This window comes from Sander vitreus, chromosome 21, assembly GCF_031162955.1.
Source record: "Sander vitreus isolate 19-12246 chromosome 21, sanVit1, whole genome shotgun sequence".
NCBI lineage: Eukaryota > Metazoa > Chordata > Actinopteri > Perciformes > Percidae > Sander > Sander vitreus.
The window spans coordinates 27,675,023-27,689,860 of NC_135875.1; the positions used below are offsets into that span (position 1 = coordinate 27,675,023).

At 40.7% G+C, this 14,838-nt stretch overlaps 1 protein-coding gene across 3 annotated transcripts in view; it reads left to right on the top strand.

Annotated features, from left to right (window-relative positions):
• LOC144536574 (RNA binding protein fox-1 homolog 3-like) overlaps nucleotides 1–14,838 on the top strand; it is a 790,727-nt gene that overhangs the window by 875 nt on the left and 775,014 nt on the right. The window lies entirely within an intron of this gene.

The window sequence follows — 14,838 nt, forward strand, 5'->3', positions numbered from 1 at the left end:
TTGTAATTTTTTTTCCACATGCAGGTCTGATCTATATTCTGAACTAAAAACAATGCCACGCTTCTTGAGTGGTATTTCCCAGCACTGCTCTAGAAATGTGTCTTCACTCACCCTCCATCAGTTCATTTTAGTGTTTCCACTTCTCTCAAATAGTGTTAGAAGGGAGGACTGGAGAATATATCAGAGGTGCATTGTAAAGTGCAGTGTTGATGCTGAGGACAGCAGAGAAAAGAGGTAAGGGGGGTGGCGAAGAGAGAACTAAAAAGAGGGATTATGATAACCTCTTAAAAAGAGGGATTATGATAACTGCTGCCATGCCTTCTTTTTTTCTCAAAGTAATTATTTCTAGAAAGCCACTTTCTTTCTGTGGCTTCTCTGTGGCTTTGTCAGCTCTGTTTTCCTTCGTCAGACGCCACAAAGTCAAAATCAGGCGCACTTAAATGCCGCCGCAGAATTGTGAAAATTGTTTTAGAACGCCGTGTACCAACGTGGGATCTCTTTTCACACATACAACCAGTGATTGTTATCTGTTCATAACAATTGCAGTTGCCCGGATTTGTTTAACATCAATTCATTTGTTTGAGCTTTTCTGTCATAATGTATACATTTTTAATGTGTAAACCACTATCTCCTGTGTGAGAATATGTTACTTCACATAAAATAAAAGCGCATTCCTTTCAAAAATGTGTTTCCAGCTGCTAGCAGTGTGAACGTTTGTCAAATCTGTCTATCAAATACAAAGCAAGTATGAGGCAAATGCACCAATGACTTCCATGAGATTCTGCACAGGTGTGTGTGTGTGTGTGTGTGTGTGTGTGTGTGTGTGTGTGTGTGTGTGTGTGTGTGTGTGTGTGTGTGTGTGTGTGTGTGAGAGAGTGAGAGAGTGAGAGAGAGAGAGAATATGTGTTCCTGGAGGATCAAGGAATGTATGTTGGAGGCTGCCAGGCTCTGAAGGGAAGTGTCAAGGGTAGGTTATCTGTGGCTTTTTTGGGGATTTACTCTCACAATGAGGATTTAGTGGGTGACACTTGGGCAGGGTGTGTCTACATCAAAGGGGCTTCTCAGCATGGAGCAACAGCAGCAAGCAGCAAGACATCAGGAACCACTGCTGCTGCTGCTGCAGTGTGGAGGCAGAGCTGGGAGAAAGTTGGCTTTATTCTTTTTACAAAAGACAATGTCCAGGCACTGTGTGTAATGAGTGTGGGCATATCTGAGCACTGTCAGGTACATGCAAGTGTGTGTTCATGCTGTGTATGTGCAGTTTTAAGGTTCTGTAGTGATCTTAGCGTGTAGGGTGGAAACATTTGCATATAGATCCCCCATGGACTCTTATTTTACACAGGGAGATACACAGGCTTTAAGGGCTTGTATGTTGATATGCAAACGTGGCTGACATTTTCAACATTTACAACCTCGCCACAATTTACAGATTATGTCCAAGAAGAGAAGAGTAACAAAAAAAACAACTGAACAGAGTTTGATCCTAAAGGAAAAATGTGGCTGTCCGCTCAGAATGAAAACTTCTGGAGAATAAACCTCCACAGTCTAATTGCTGACTGTTTCATCATCATCACCCATTCATTTCTACAATAACAATTCATTCTGAATGACATATTCCATTAACATCTTTCTTTTTCTCATAAACATCCATTTTCATTAGCGAACATTACACTTTACCCTATAACTGTTTCTGTAATTTATCACACACACACACACACACACACACACACACACACACACACACACACACACACACACACACTCACTTTCCTGATTGTCAGACGCCATTCCAAAAGTTTCTCCTCTGAAACCAGCTCCCCTCATGCATACAAAACACCATTTTGAGGTTCCACTGCGTCTTTGTGATAGAATTAGTACAGTATTTTACACACCGCCTAATCTCTTTAAGCAGTGTTGTTATCATAGCCCGTGATGAATTGTATCACTACTGTAGCTTGTTGCACCTACAAGATGTTGTTAGAGAGCATCGTTGTAGGTTTAAAAGTGAATGTACTACTGTCGTGTGAGTGTGTGTGTTGGTATTGTCTGGAGTGTTGTACTGACAGCACAGATAAGTATTTTTGTCCTGAAGCCTAATCCCTCCTCTACACAAGAATGAGAGATGGATAGAGAAAAAGATGGGAGACAGTGAGAGAGAGAGACATTGATGTTGAACACAGTGACGAGTCTGTGAGAAAATGTGTGTTGTCGTGTGTGTTTGTGAAGACAACGCGGTGGCGGAGGCTTTCAGAAGGGAGCGAGAGCGGGATTTGCATGTGAACAAGGGCTTTAACGGAGCTGTGAACTGTTAATACGCATTCAGAGAGGTTTTGTAGCGCGTGGCCGGAGTTGTTCAGAAACAGGTGTTCTGCAAATCACAGCAAACACTCTCTCTTCCAAAATATTTTCCTCAGCAGTTTAATTCTCTGTATTCTCTGGCACCGTTCGCTTTGCCAGTGCTTTCAGTAGGACTTGGGCTCTTGTTCAGGAAAAAAATGATTTGGAAGAAGTAAAAAGGACTGCATTCATGTTGTTTTGTCCTTTTAAATCCATGTGGACATTATGGACTCTGGCACATGGCATCCAGCACTTTATTTGAACAGTTAACACAAATCTGATTCTATTTTGACATTAGCTATGCGATTGGGTTAAAACACAGACACCAACAGTGACATCAGCATATCAGAAAGAACACACTTCCATTCTTTTTGTGATAATCTTCTAAATGGGACATCATCTTTGTCTGTATTTTTAGAGATTGGCGGTGCCATTACCTCGAATGTTGAAACTAAGCGGCTGCAGTGGAAGAGTGCAGAACGCTGAATGGCTGGATGAACAAGCTGTTCCAGTGATAAAGGGAGCTTGGAAAATATGGCTGTAAATTGTCAGCTGAACATACGAGTTCAGCTCATTTTCACAAGTCATGTTCCCAAAGTATATTATAGAGATTTACTGAAAGTCACTTCTTGTGCAGGAGTGCACTCTGATATGCAGAGGGTCAGCAGAAAATGTCATAGTACCCTTTATTTTAAAGATCCATATTTGATTCACTTTGTCTTACCTTGTTTGGTAATAATTTGTTCTCGCACATACAGTAATTGCAGGTCACCAGTGTGTGTCCAGGACATCCTCTACATTGACATCAAGTAAAATAATTCACATTGGGTGCAGTATTCTAATCCTTTCTTTTAGGAAAAGAAGTCTGCAAAGTTCCAGCCTTCCGTTCGGTGATTTTAGGGAGTTCATTGTACCACTTTGTTCATTCGCATTTACATTTCATATTAGGTCATTGTAGGTCAGTCGACAACACATAAGTTGAATTTACGATCAGTTTCATGATACTTTACATTTACTTAGATTTTTCAGAATGTAACTCCAAGTTGTTACAGTTCATACAGGTCACTGACAAAGTGACATCAAGTGAGGCCTTAGACCAGTGGTGTAGTCTACGTGATACACAGCTATACGCAGTATACCCACTAAGAAAGCTCCAGGATTTCCATTTACCCACTTAAAAATGCCCAATGACATGCAACAACATACTATCCATTATATTTTTGATATATTTTGAATTGCCATCTGCCATCTTTTTTTTTTCACATGCTTCTCATTCTTCAAATAAAGGTATTTCCACCTTTAATTGGTGCATAAAAGTGTATTTGAATACAGGAAATGAAGTCGTTGATGCTCAAAACTTGGGGAAGGACACCCAGACCCCCAACTATGGCCCCCCCTTCCTCCAAAGGCAGATTCTGGCCAATATACAGTACAGTATACCCACTACAATACATTATACACCACTGCCTTAGATCTTTAACAGTAATGCTTCTTTAATAATACTTATATCATGATTCCACTTGGGTTGTACTATAAATGCATACAATTTGTTTCTTCTTCTTTTGAGCAAGTTATTTTTAAAGAATATTAAGAGAACAATTCCAGCGTTGCCTAAAGCCGTGCAGAGTAATAAACCTTGAGCAAAATTGCTGGCTTTTGATTAAGTCTGTCTGCGTAGCCTTTAGCCATGTTACTCACATTAATAGCATTCCTGATTTTTAATTCATGTCTGACATTTTTGTTGTTTAAAATGATTTGGCTTTTATTTATTTATATGAATGGAAGAGTTGTGGAAGGCTGTGATGCTGCTCACTGTGGCTCATATTTTTTAAAGGAATTCAGCTCTTTCTTTTCAGATGAAAATGCCATCAGAGCGGTTCATTTTAGACATTGGTTTTTGGTACCAACCAAAATGTGTCAGCAGCACACACAGTATTACGTAAACTGTCAACTAGTCCTACTGGAAGTGTGCATCAAATCTCATAATCTCAAAAAGTTTTATAATCAGACAATGCCTGGTTTAAATCATACTTTAGCTAATTTAAAATTGTATTTAAGGAAGTTACTTGTGTTTAGACAACACAAAGAATGGTTTTGTAGAAAAGCTGGTATTCCTCAAAGTACGGTATTGCAAATGAATATTATGGAACATCATAATCAATTTTGTGTTTCACCGCTAGACTTCACTTTACTTTAAGCGGGCACCTTTGGAAGACAGATTAGTGTACGTATGTCTACAACTCTTCACTAAACTAAAGTATTTGAAACAGCTTCTTCTAATTCACTCTGGCAAACTTAGATGTAATGTACAGTCTAAATGACATAATTAGTGTCTGATCTACCAGGTGAGCTACCCAGGCGCCCTAATTATGTCATTTACACTGTACATTACATCATTCCCATATGCAGAGGCTCAGTCCTCGACGCAGCAGCTCAGAGTTCGAGTCCGACCTGTGGCCATTTGCTGATTGTCTCTCTCCCCCCCCCCTCTCTCCCTCTCTCTCTCCCCTCCCCCCTCTCTCTCTCCCCCTCTCCCTCTCCCCCTCTCCCCTTCTCTCTCTCCCCCCTCTCCCTCCCCCCCTCTCTCTCTCCTTTCCTGTATACAGCTGCCCTGTCTAATAAAAGCTAAAATGCCCAACAAATGAAATGATCTTAAATTACATAATTAATTAAAATAATCATTAATGTGAATTTGTTTACACAAATAAAAGTACAAGTGTATTTGGGGTCACATGTTTAGTCTCATCAACTTACTGACAAATTGACATCAGCATATCAGTATCATCATCATCATAACAAAAATAACAACAAATAATTTATTTGACCAGTGGGTAAATACTGAAGACTAGATGGGTCATAATTTTATTAATAAAATAGATAATAAAACAAATAAACCAGTTTATAAATAAATACATTGACAACGAAATACATTAAGAAATAAGGAAAAATAATTAAGGAAATGTAATAACTAAATATAAATAATAGGGGCTTGGGTGAGAGGCAGGGCCATTCATACTCACATTCACAGGTACTGGCAGTTACAGTAGGAGTCACCAATTAACCTAATTAACCTACACGTGTTTGGACTGTGGGTGTGTCAATCAGAATCCAAAATTTAAAAATATTCAACGTGTTTTAATGAATTCCAAGGACGCTATTTGAAAGCTTGTTTTTTAATACACTGCGGATTGATTTTCTCCTGTGAAGGCCACTTTTATTTATATCATGGCATACTTATTTCAGCCTGATGCTTGCGTGTCAATTAACCTCTGGGGCAGGATCAACAATTTTGGTTGCTCTGCCACTCGCACAATGAGACACGGACAGAAGATATATCAACTAAGGTTTTACAATAGCTGTTTATCTGCTTTCTTAACCAGTTCTTTCTTCTGGGTTTGTAGTGAGTATGAATTTATGTGACGATAAAAGGAAAATCAATTGAATGAATCCTGTTTGTGTGTGTGTGTGTGTGTGTGTGTGTGTGTGTGTGTGTGTGTGTGTGTGTGTGTGTGTGAGAGAGAGAGAGAGTGAGAGAGAGCATTTCAGAGAGTCTGACGCCCTGGTAAGAGATGTTTGGCTCATAGCCACAGACATCCTCATTAGGCTGCCTCACATTTTGCTCCACATTTAAATGTTTGTGTGTGTATACTGTTACTGCATACATACACAGCCAAAGTAAAGTAAAAGCAATGGAGGTTGACATTACAAGTGTTGACCTCTTCTCGTGTGTCTGTGAGAGTGTGAGTATGAGAGAGAGAGAGAGAGAGAGAGAGAGATGAATGGCACTCTGAAGGATCCACTTGATTATGTTCAATGGAGAGCTTTCTCCCCTCAGCCTTATTTATGTCTGCACACTGCAGCCTGGACACACACCTATAAATCTGTTCCTGCCGCAGACCACACACACACACACACACACACACACACACACACACACACACACACACACACACACACACACACACACACACACACACGTATGTCTTCAACATCTCTGACACCCATATTTGCTGTCATTCCTCTCACCATCTCTTAAAGGTATCACTGTATTTTTCTCAAACATTTTCAAACGCTCATCTGCATCAGGGGTTTAGCCTCCCTGCAGTAATATGCACCTAGTGACTTCCTAGGTCGAGGGTGTGGTGAAAACAGTGAGTGGGTTTATGTACACTCTGACTGAAACCAATCAAATCTAGTAGTGAGATGAACACAATAGTAAGGCTGCCATCACACATGCATATTCCCCTTATACACTTAGCCAGCACATTTCTCTTTTTGTAGCTGGAGCCTGAGGCCAGAACTGCAGGGCTTCATCACCCGGACCCTCTAATACTTCACCTTTGTATATTTAAAGGATCTTCTCAAACAGAGACTGCTGAGGAGAAGGGTGGAGAGGAGGTGATTTTGTTACACAGAACCATCTGAGAAGCCGTCATTGGAAACTGTTTGGAAAAGGGCAGGCACAGGTGATTGGATGAACCATCACACATACACCTAAACCACAGTCGTAAAAAAATGTGTGTGTGTTAATGTTAGAAATCAAATATCAGCCAATATATTATCTAAAGTTTTTAACTTTTAACTATTGATGTTGGTGTCGGTCTTAAAAATCCAACATCGGTTGTGCTACATTGAACAAATTTGAATCAAGTTTCACTGCAAAGGGAAGCCATTTCAATTGTGGAAATTCCACACTCAGATCTTGTCAGTCACTGACTTGCACATGACTTACAACATGAACATGCCTACCAGCTGCAATACAGTGCTTTTTTAGGGGAATAGAGTCATCACTCACTGATCTTTAAGAGTTCTGACAACTCCTGTGTGGACACAATTTCCTACTCAAACCACTCCAAAGAAGTTCTTTGGGCATGTAGGCACAGTCTGCTGTGTCTTAATTACACTCCTCTATGTTGAAGACAAAATCTGTGATTTAGGCTGATACAACAGATGTTTGGATTTTACACAAAAATATTGCCTCAAGCAACTCTAAGATCCTTTAAAAAGTGCCAGCTGTGGTACAGAAATTGGACTTGCTCCCTCTCCATCTCTCAACTATCTCCATTTCTTTCCATCAGTGGCTGTGCAGCAGTCTGTGAGTCAGGCTACCTAGAGTTAAAAAACTCATTGGGTGCTCATTGGGTGCTGTTGTAAATCCTGTCAACCCGGCTCACGTTCACTGTACTGTTGCAAAATGGAGAAAAGTCAGAAACACACACATGCAAAGCACACACATTCTTGCCTAGGATTCACTTAACTGTTGGCATATTGCTCTAGTGCTGTCTGACACTAGAAGAAAGAGGAAAGGAAGTGTGTAAGAGCGCTTTTATTCAGCTCTTTAAATTGTTATGGAAAATTAATGATTCTACAGCATGAAGGTTTTTTTGGGGTGATGTAAAATATAATAGTGGGGGGGGCAATGGTTACCAGCTTGCAGCTAAGCACAGAAACACTGTTTATAAAACAGTTGGTTGCAGTCATGTAGGCAGTCAAATATACAGTAATATTTAAAGTACAGTCTTTAAAGTCCAGTAAAGACCCAGAGTATTTCCAGTGAGTAATGGATACTTTCCAATTAAATAATTAAGCAAAGACTAATGACTACTGGCATACTTGGAAAGTGTGTAAAGTTGCATTCAGATACTGATCTGTTGTGAGTATGCTGTGTTGTGAGTGTGTTGTAGTTTACACCTCAGAAATTAAAAAAATCAAGCATGTTAGTCTGGATCAAGTACATTTTCAGGATAATGGCCTGACATACCGCGCGTGGCCGACCGCCGGATGCCCCTCCCCTTCTGCTTTCTGTGTCTTGCCGTTCTCAAACTCTTTTCGCTTCTTGAAACAACAACATACTTCGAGCTAGCCAGCCACACGCTGAAAATGGCAAGTTTAGAAGAAAATATGGATTGTGCAACAAGGCAGGCCTGCTTGGTTCTTTCAGGGAATTATTGTAAAGACTTCAAAAGTATATGTTGACCGCATTTACTTTCTAACGGGGACGTTGTGAAACAATTATTAGAGGATTGCTGTGGATGAAGTACACACAGAGATACAGCGGTAAAAGCTAATTAAGTTTTACCATGTATCAGCTAATTTAAATAGCTAATGTTACTGTATTGTGGAAACAGTTAACTTTATGTAATATTGTATGTGGTGTTCTTTTGCGGGGAAAATGTTCCACCAAAACTAGTTCCTTCCTTAGACCATTTAGCAGAGCCAGCAGTGCTATGTCCGCTCAAGACGATTGGTGTGTGATTGGTTTAAAGAAATGCAATCAACCCGGAGCGTTTTTTTTCTCCTATCCCAGAGTGTACAGTGTGTGTGGTGTAGCCGGACCTTACTCCACAGCACTGTGGAGATAGAGAGATGAGATATGATAGACTTTATCAATCCCACACTGGGGAAATCCCTGTACTACAGCAGCTCAAAAGAAAAATTTACACACATCAGAATAACACAAATACACATGAGGTAGACATAGGAGAAGAACTATACATAAAGTATAAGAAATAGAAAAAATAGAATTAGTTAATATAATAATAATAATTAATAATAATAATAATAATAATAATAATAATAATAATAATTGTAATCATAATAAAACAAACATATTTACACATTAAACACCCTTATATAAACAAACAGTATATAAACACAGATGTACAGATGAGTAAAAGTGACATATTGCACAGTTGGAGATAACACAGAGTAATACATATATAAACATGCATAGTGCAGAATATTGTCCAGTGATGCTCATATTGCAGAAACAGCTAGCAGTGCTACATTATGATGTTGCATTAAAGAGTCTGACTGCTGCTGGAATGAAGGACCTGTGGTAGCACTGAAGGTGCAGCAGTCTGCTGCTGAAGAAGCTGCTCAGGGAACTCCCAGTCTCGTGTGTGTGTGTGTGTGTGTGGGGGGGGGGTGAGAGGTGTTACCCATGATTGATGCCAGCCTGGCTAACATCCTCCTCTCCCCCACCTCCTCTATGGTGTCCAGAGGGCAGACCAGAACAGAGCTAGCCCTCTTCACCAGTCTGTTGAGTCTTTTCCTGTCCCTCTCTGTGCTCCCAGCTCCCCAGCAGGCTACTGCATAAAAGATTGCAGACACAACCACAGAGTCATAGAATGCGTTGAACAGTCCTGCACACACCAGACATAGGTCTGGCAATGCAAGACTACACAGAGAAAAACTGCTTTTCAAACTGCGGTTCAGACAGAGATTCAGACATTCACTAGAGAGATCATATTCACCCAAACCACTCAGGATGACAAGCCGAGGGTTTGGATATGTGAATTATCATCATTTGTCACCTCTTCTTCTTTCCTTGGCATCCCATCTTGGCTCCAGCTCTCCCTCTCTTCATTCACCCTCGACCTCTCTATCTATTTACTCATTCGTCAAGGCTTTAGTCTCATCCCTTCTTCCGTTGAATTCTCCACCTTGTCTTCACTGTTGTCCACCTCCTCCCTCTGTTCCTATTTTTGCACTCTTACCATTTCCTATTCTGCCCTCTTCCTTCACCATCACATTGACTCTACTCCCCATTTTTTCCATCCATCGCTGTCTTTCTTTCTCACCATGGTCACCCCATGGTGTCCCCCCGCCCCACCCCACCCTCTTCAGGCCGATTTGCCTCGCTCGATGGTGGGGTATTTGACAGGCCTGCTGCTGGAAGATAGCGCGATTGAATGCGAGTCCCTGGGATGGGAGGAGGAGGAGGGTAATAAAGGGTGAAGTGGTATTAGCTGGTGAAAAAGGGTTGGCATCAGGCTTTGACAAGGAGAGGAGGAGAGGGGGTGGTTGGGATCTGGGTTGTAGGAGAGAGAGAGAGAGAGCCAGGCATGGGGCTTAGGGCGAGCCAGGCACATTGACACTACTACCTCAGAGAGAGTGAGGATGAGTTGGAGCAGAAACAGTGTGAAAACCTTGTATCTCCAAAATGTCAACTATTCAGAAACTTTCGGCATGATATGCAGTCTTGTTTTCAGCTACATTTTTGAGGATGGGTTGATAGGGTTTCATAAGAACAAAAAGATCAAGAGTGGGTGCCAGGGTAGCCCAGTTGGTAGAGCGGGTGCCCATATATAGAGGTTTACTCGACTCCACCCTGCGTCCCTTTGTTGCATGTCATTACCCCCCTCTCTCCCCTTTCATGTCTTCAGCTGTCCTGTCAAATAAAGGCCTAAAAATGCCCCCCCCCAAAAAAAAAAAAACATCAAGAGGCATGTTTAATGGGAGATGGAAGACAGGCAAGTTTGATGTTTTCTTGTACAGTCAATAGAGGCTTTACACTTGTGGTACACATGTATCTACCATGCCAGCCTCTATCAGGGGGGTCTGTGTGAGTGTCTGAACAAAACTTCTGTTTCAACTTGCCGGCTGACCTACTCTACCATTGTAATGTACCATTGTATGTGATGTACCACATGGAGAGCTGAGCGTTTGGTCCAGCCAGCCTCAGTCTTTTCTTCCAGTAGAAAATGGACAGATAAAACACACTGTCCAGTAGGATTGGGCCTTTGTAAAAATGTTACCTTTAGTTGTCGCATTTGACTCAGCAGCCGCTCCCGAGGGAGATGGAAAGAGCCCATAATGAGAGTGTAGCGTCTCCAGTCCACTTGGTGACTGTTTACCTGCAGTGTTGACACTTTTTACAGCTCACCTCTATTGTCAGCTTCAAATCCAAAATGTTGCCATTGCTGCGGCAAGGTTGTAGTTTTCTTAGAAACTTAGACTTTCTGCCATATATAAGTCGTCACCCCCAAAAACACATCAACGTTCTAGTAAACAAACACAACATACATGGTTTCCCCCCTCCCACTGCTACTGAAATGTGATCTTTTCATGGCGTCGCTCAGCTCGGTAGTAACATTACTTTATAGCCTGGCAGACACCAGCGGCTCCATTATTTAGGTTATGAATAAACATAATATCACATTATCATATTGCTTATTACCAGTGTTGGGCAAGCTACTTGAAAAGTTTAGTGAGCTAAACTAGCAAGTACTGTATATTAAATGAAGCTTCACTACTAACGTTACCCCCTAAAGAAATGTAGCCAGCTAAGCTATGGCGGCAAAAGTAGTTTACTACATCAAAGGTATTTTTTATACATCCATGTACACTGCATACACGTCCATGCATGGCGGTTGCGTCACTGATCCTCAGCAGTTTTATTTCAGACTGCAGCAGAAAGCTTCTCTGCACTCTCACTCTTCAGAAATACTTGAGGAAATGTAGCTGGTGTGGATGCTACCGGACTACTTGATCAATAAAACAGCAAAGCTACTGAAAAGCTATTTGATCAGCACAGGTTACTGATGTCAGCTCCTTTTTAATTTGCCAGAACGTGTACTAATGACAAATGCTGGTTCAGCCGGTTTGCATAAAATCAAACCGGTTTAAGCTCATAACCACACAAAATTGGCCAGAATCTGCAAAACCGGTGTGATTTTATTTCCCCCGGAGATGAATTTACGATTTAAAGGTATAATTTTTCCAAACATTTTCTCCACACCTCCTTCTTTGTGCAGATCTACATGTTTGATTCCCTGAAATCTGAGGTAAAAGATATGATGCCATGTGAGTAGTGGGCACTTCAACGTCTTTCACTTCCTCCCACCCTGTAACATGTTTCATATGAAAGGCACTTGGCTGTACATTTTCATAATGCACTCATTGTGACAACTTTATAAATGGTTGGCCTTGTAAGCCATATTATGAAGTAAAAACACAAAAAATACTGACAGTTACATGCCAAGTTACTTAAAAATGAATGCCAGGGTGACAATACATGTAAACATTAAGAGTGTTTCAAGACTTGAAAATACTCTGACCCTGAGGTTGATTATTATCAGGTAACGGTAAGTAACAGGTAAGCCAGAGAAGGAGAGAGAGAAAGACGGGAAGTGTAGAGCGAAGAGGAAGGAGTACAGGGGGCCGTCAGATTGCTGTAAAGGGCCTGAGAGTTGACAGCTATGGGAAAGGACAGCTGACCCCTCTTATATAGAAAAAGAGAGTAGAAATGGTGGTAGAAGAGGGGAGGAGAGAGTAGAGCGTGAGATAGAATGGATTAATATCAGTGCTATAAAAAGTCCATTCAATTTAACCATTTCCAGCTCCGTCTCCAGTTCAATCTTCTCGTTCTCTGCTTGTGTGTGTTTGTGAGCGTCTGGTTATGGCCCAGGGTGCAGGCTCACGGCTGCTCAGAGGTGAGACTTTATTAGCTTCTGTGTCAGTGTGAAGATGTCATACGTCCTTGCTTTATTGTGTAGTATAATTTCATTTTTACATGTGTATGTTTTACTTTTATTGTTACATGGCCAAATGTGAACATGGGTAAAACCAATGACAAACATACAGTAAAAATGACACTTGCACATCAGAATTTGAATAACAATGGACATGGCAAACAATGGGCAGTTGATCTAATGAATTTCCATGAGTCACTGAGTAGTGGATGACAACAACTCAAGGCAACAACAGATAATGATAAACAAGGATATGAGAAATGGCAGTCCCTCCAGAAAAACCTGATTATGCGATCGCATAATTCAATGCATAATCAGCCAAAGTCCGCATATTTATGCGGGGGGTGCATTTTTTCAAATACGCTGCACTTTCGCCACATATATTGCAGATTTCCGCGCAAAATTGCTTGCATGATTTCATAACCCCCGCATTATCTTAGCAGAAAGTTGAAAAATTACGGGAAAAAAGAGCAGCCATTTTCCCGTAATTATGCAACGTGATCATCGAAAAGCTGCAAACCCCGCGATGAAGCCACGATGAAACCACAGTTTTTGCCAGTTCCCACAATTTCATCGCATAAAATTGCATAAATATCCTGCATATTCCATCACATTTTTTAAGAAAACGTGACGCATAATCAAGATTTTTTGCCCAAAACAATCACAAAAAAACTCTGAAATGGGTTGGAAGAGAGGACAGAAGAAAACAAAAATATTGTTGAAATGACATAGTTATTATAGATGAGTTCAAGGTTCAAGTTGGTGGTTAAGTACAAGTTTGTGTTTACTATGATCAATCCAAATATATATTATAATATTAAGTAGTATCTGTAACAGAAGAATCTAATGAATGAAAGTAGAAGGTTTCAGGTGGCTGATATAAAGACCAGTGTCTGGTGATGGGTGTGTGTAATCATGTATAGGTATATGCAGAAAATAAATTAATAATATTAATAATAATCAGGGCTGAAAAGGATAGGTTGAGCAAACAAAACTAAAACCCACATTATTAATTAAGATGTTTCATCCATGAGTGGAAGTTAAGTGGCTTTTTGTCAGGGTTGTTCCACATGGGAGTGTAGTTTGGTGGTGCATAATAGTGTTAGTGATGTTATGAAATTTTCCACCAGGCTGCTATTGTTGATGCTTTAAAACAAGAGTATTGTTTAATGGACTGACTGACTGAAAAATGAATTTCTTTACAAAGTGTTTTCGCTATATCCATCCATGAGTATGTGTTGGAGTTTGTTTTCTAAGAGATAATGGAGGAAATGTGGGTCTTCTAAGCCTTCTTGGTTTATGTATTTTTGTAGTTTGCAGTTTGACCCTAACCCTAGCCAACTATCATCAAGACCAAAATCACTCATGAATACCTTGCCAGGTATTGCTTGAATTGTTTGCTTTGTCTATTGATGTATCTACAACTCTATTACCTCTATTAACTATTAACTATTAGTCACCTCCAACTGTCATTGGGCATGCCTGAGAGAGGGGAGAAAAAGGTATCGGTTAGGACTGCATTTGGATTGAGATCCCACTGGAGTGGGCTGTTTTAACTTTGGGGCTCGGCAAACGTGTAACCGATTAAGCCGTGATGAGCGGACCACACTAAGTCAAGCTGTGCTTTTTCAGTTATCCTGGATTTCTTCATTCTACTTTTGTGCAACAGGCCCCGGGTGTCTGTATCTGCAGAACTCCCTTCACAAAAACAAAGAAAATAACAACGCAGATCTAAATAAAAAATGTACACGTGTGTCAAAAAGTGTGTGTGTGTGTGTGTGCCCACAGAGAGAGGTGGAGACAGAGCTACATTTCCTGCTACAATAAGCACATCTATAGATATTAGAACTAAGTTCTTTACAAAAATGAAATGGAAACCACCAACATACACTCTCTGACCATACTAAAATGCAACATCTACTTGGAGAAAATATTGTCTTCGCTATAGAAGCAGCAAGATATGTAAATGCATGTCACAGCCTAAAGGTGCTGCCACACTAGGCAGACGACAAAGAACTAGTGGCAATGAAGGCAGACTGTGGCTTTGCCTCACATCGCCTGTGTCTTGCCCAAAAAGTTGAACCTGGACACACCACAAAGACTACAGTCGACAGCCAACTGGTACATACCAACTAGCATATCATAGACATACGTTCTGCGCCTGCGTGGGAAGAAAATAAATCTCCATGCCATCAGGCAGTGGTAATCTATTCAATAACAGCCTGGGGCTTAGCAAAGGCTAGGA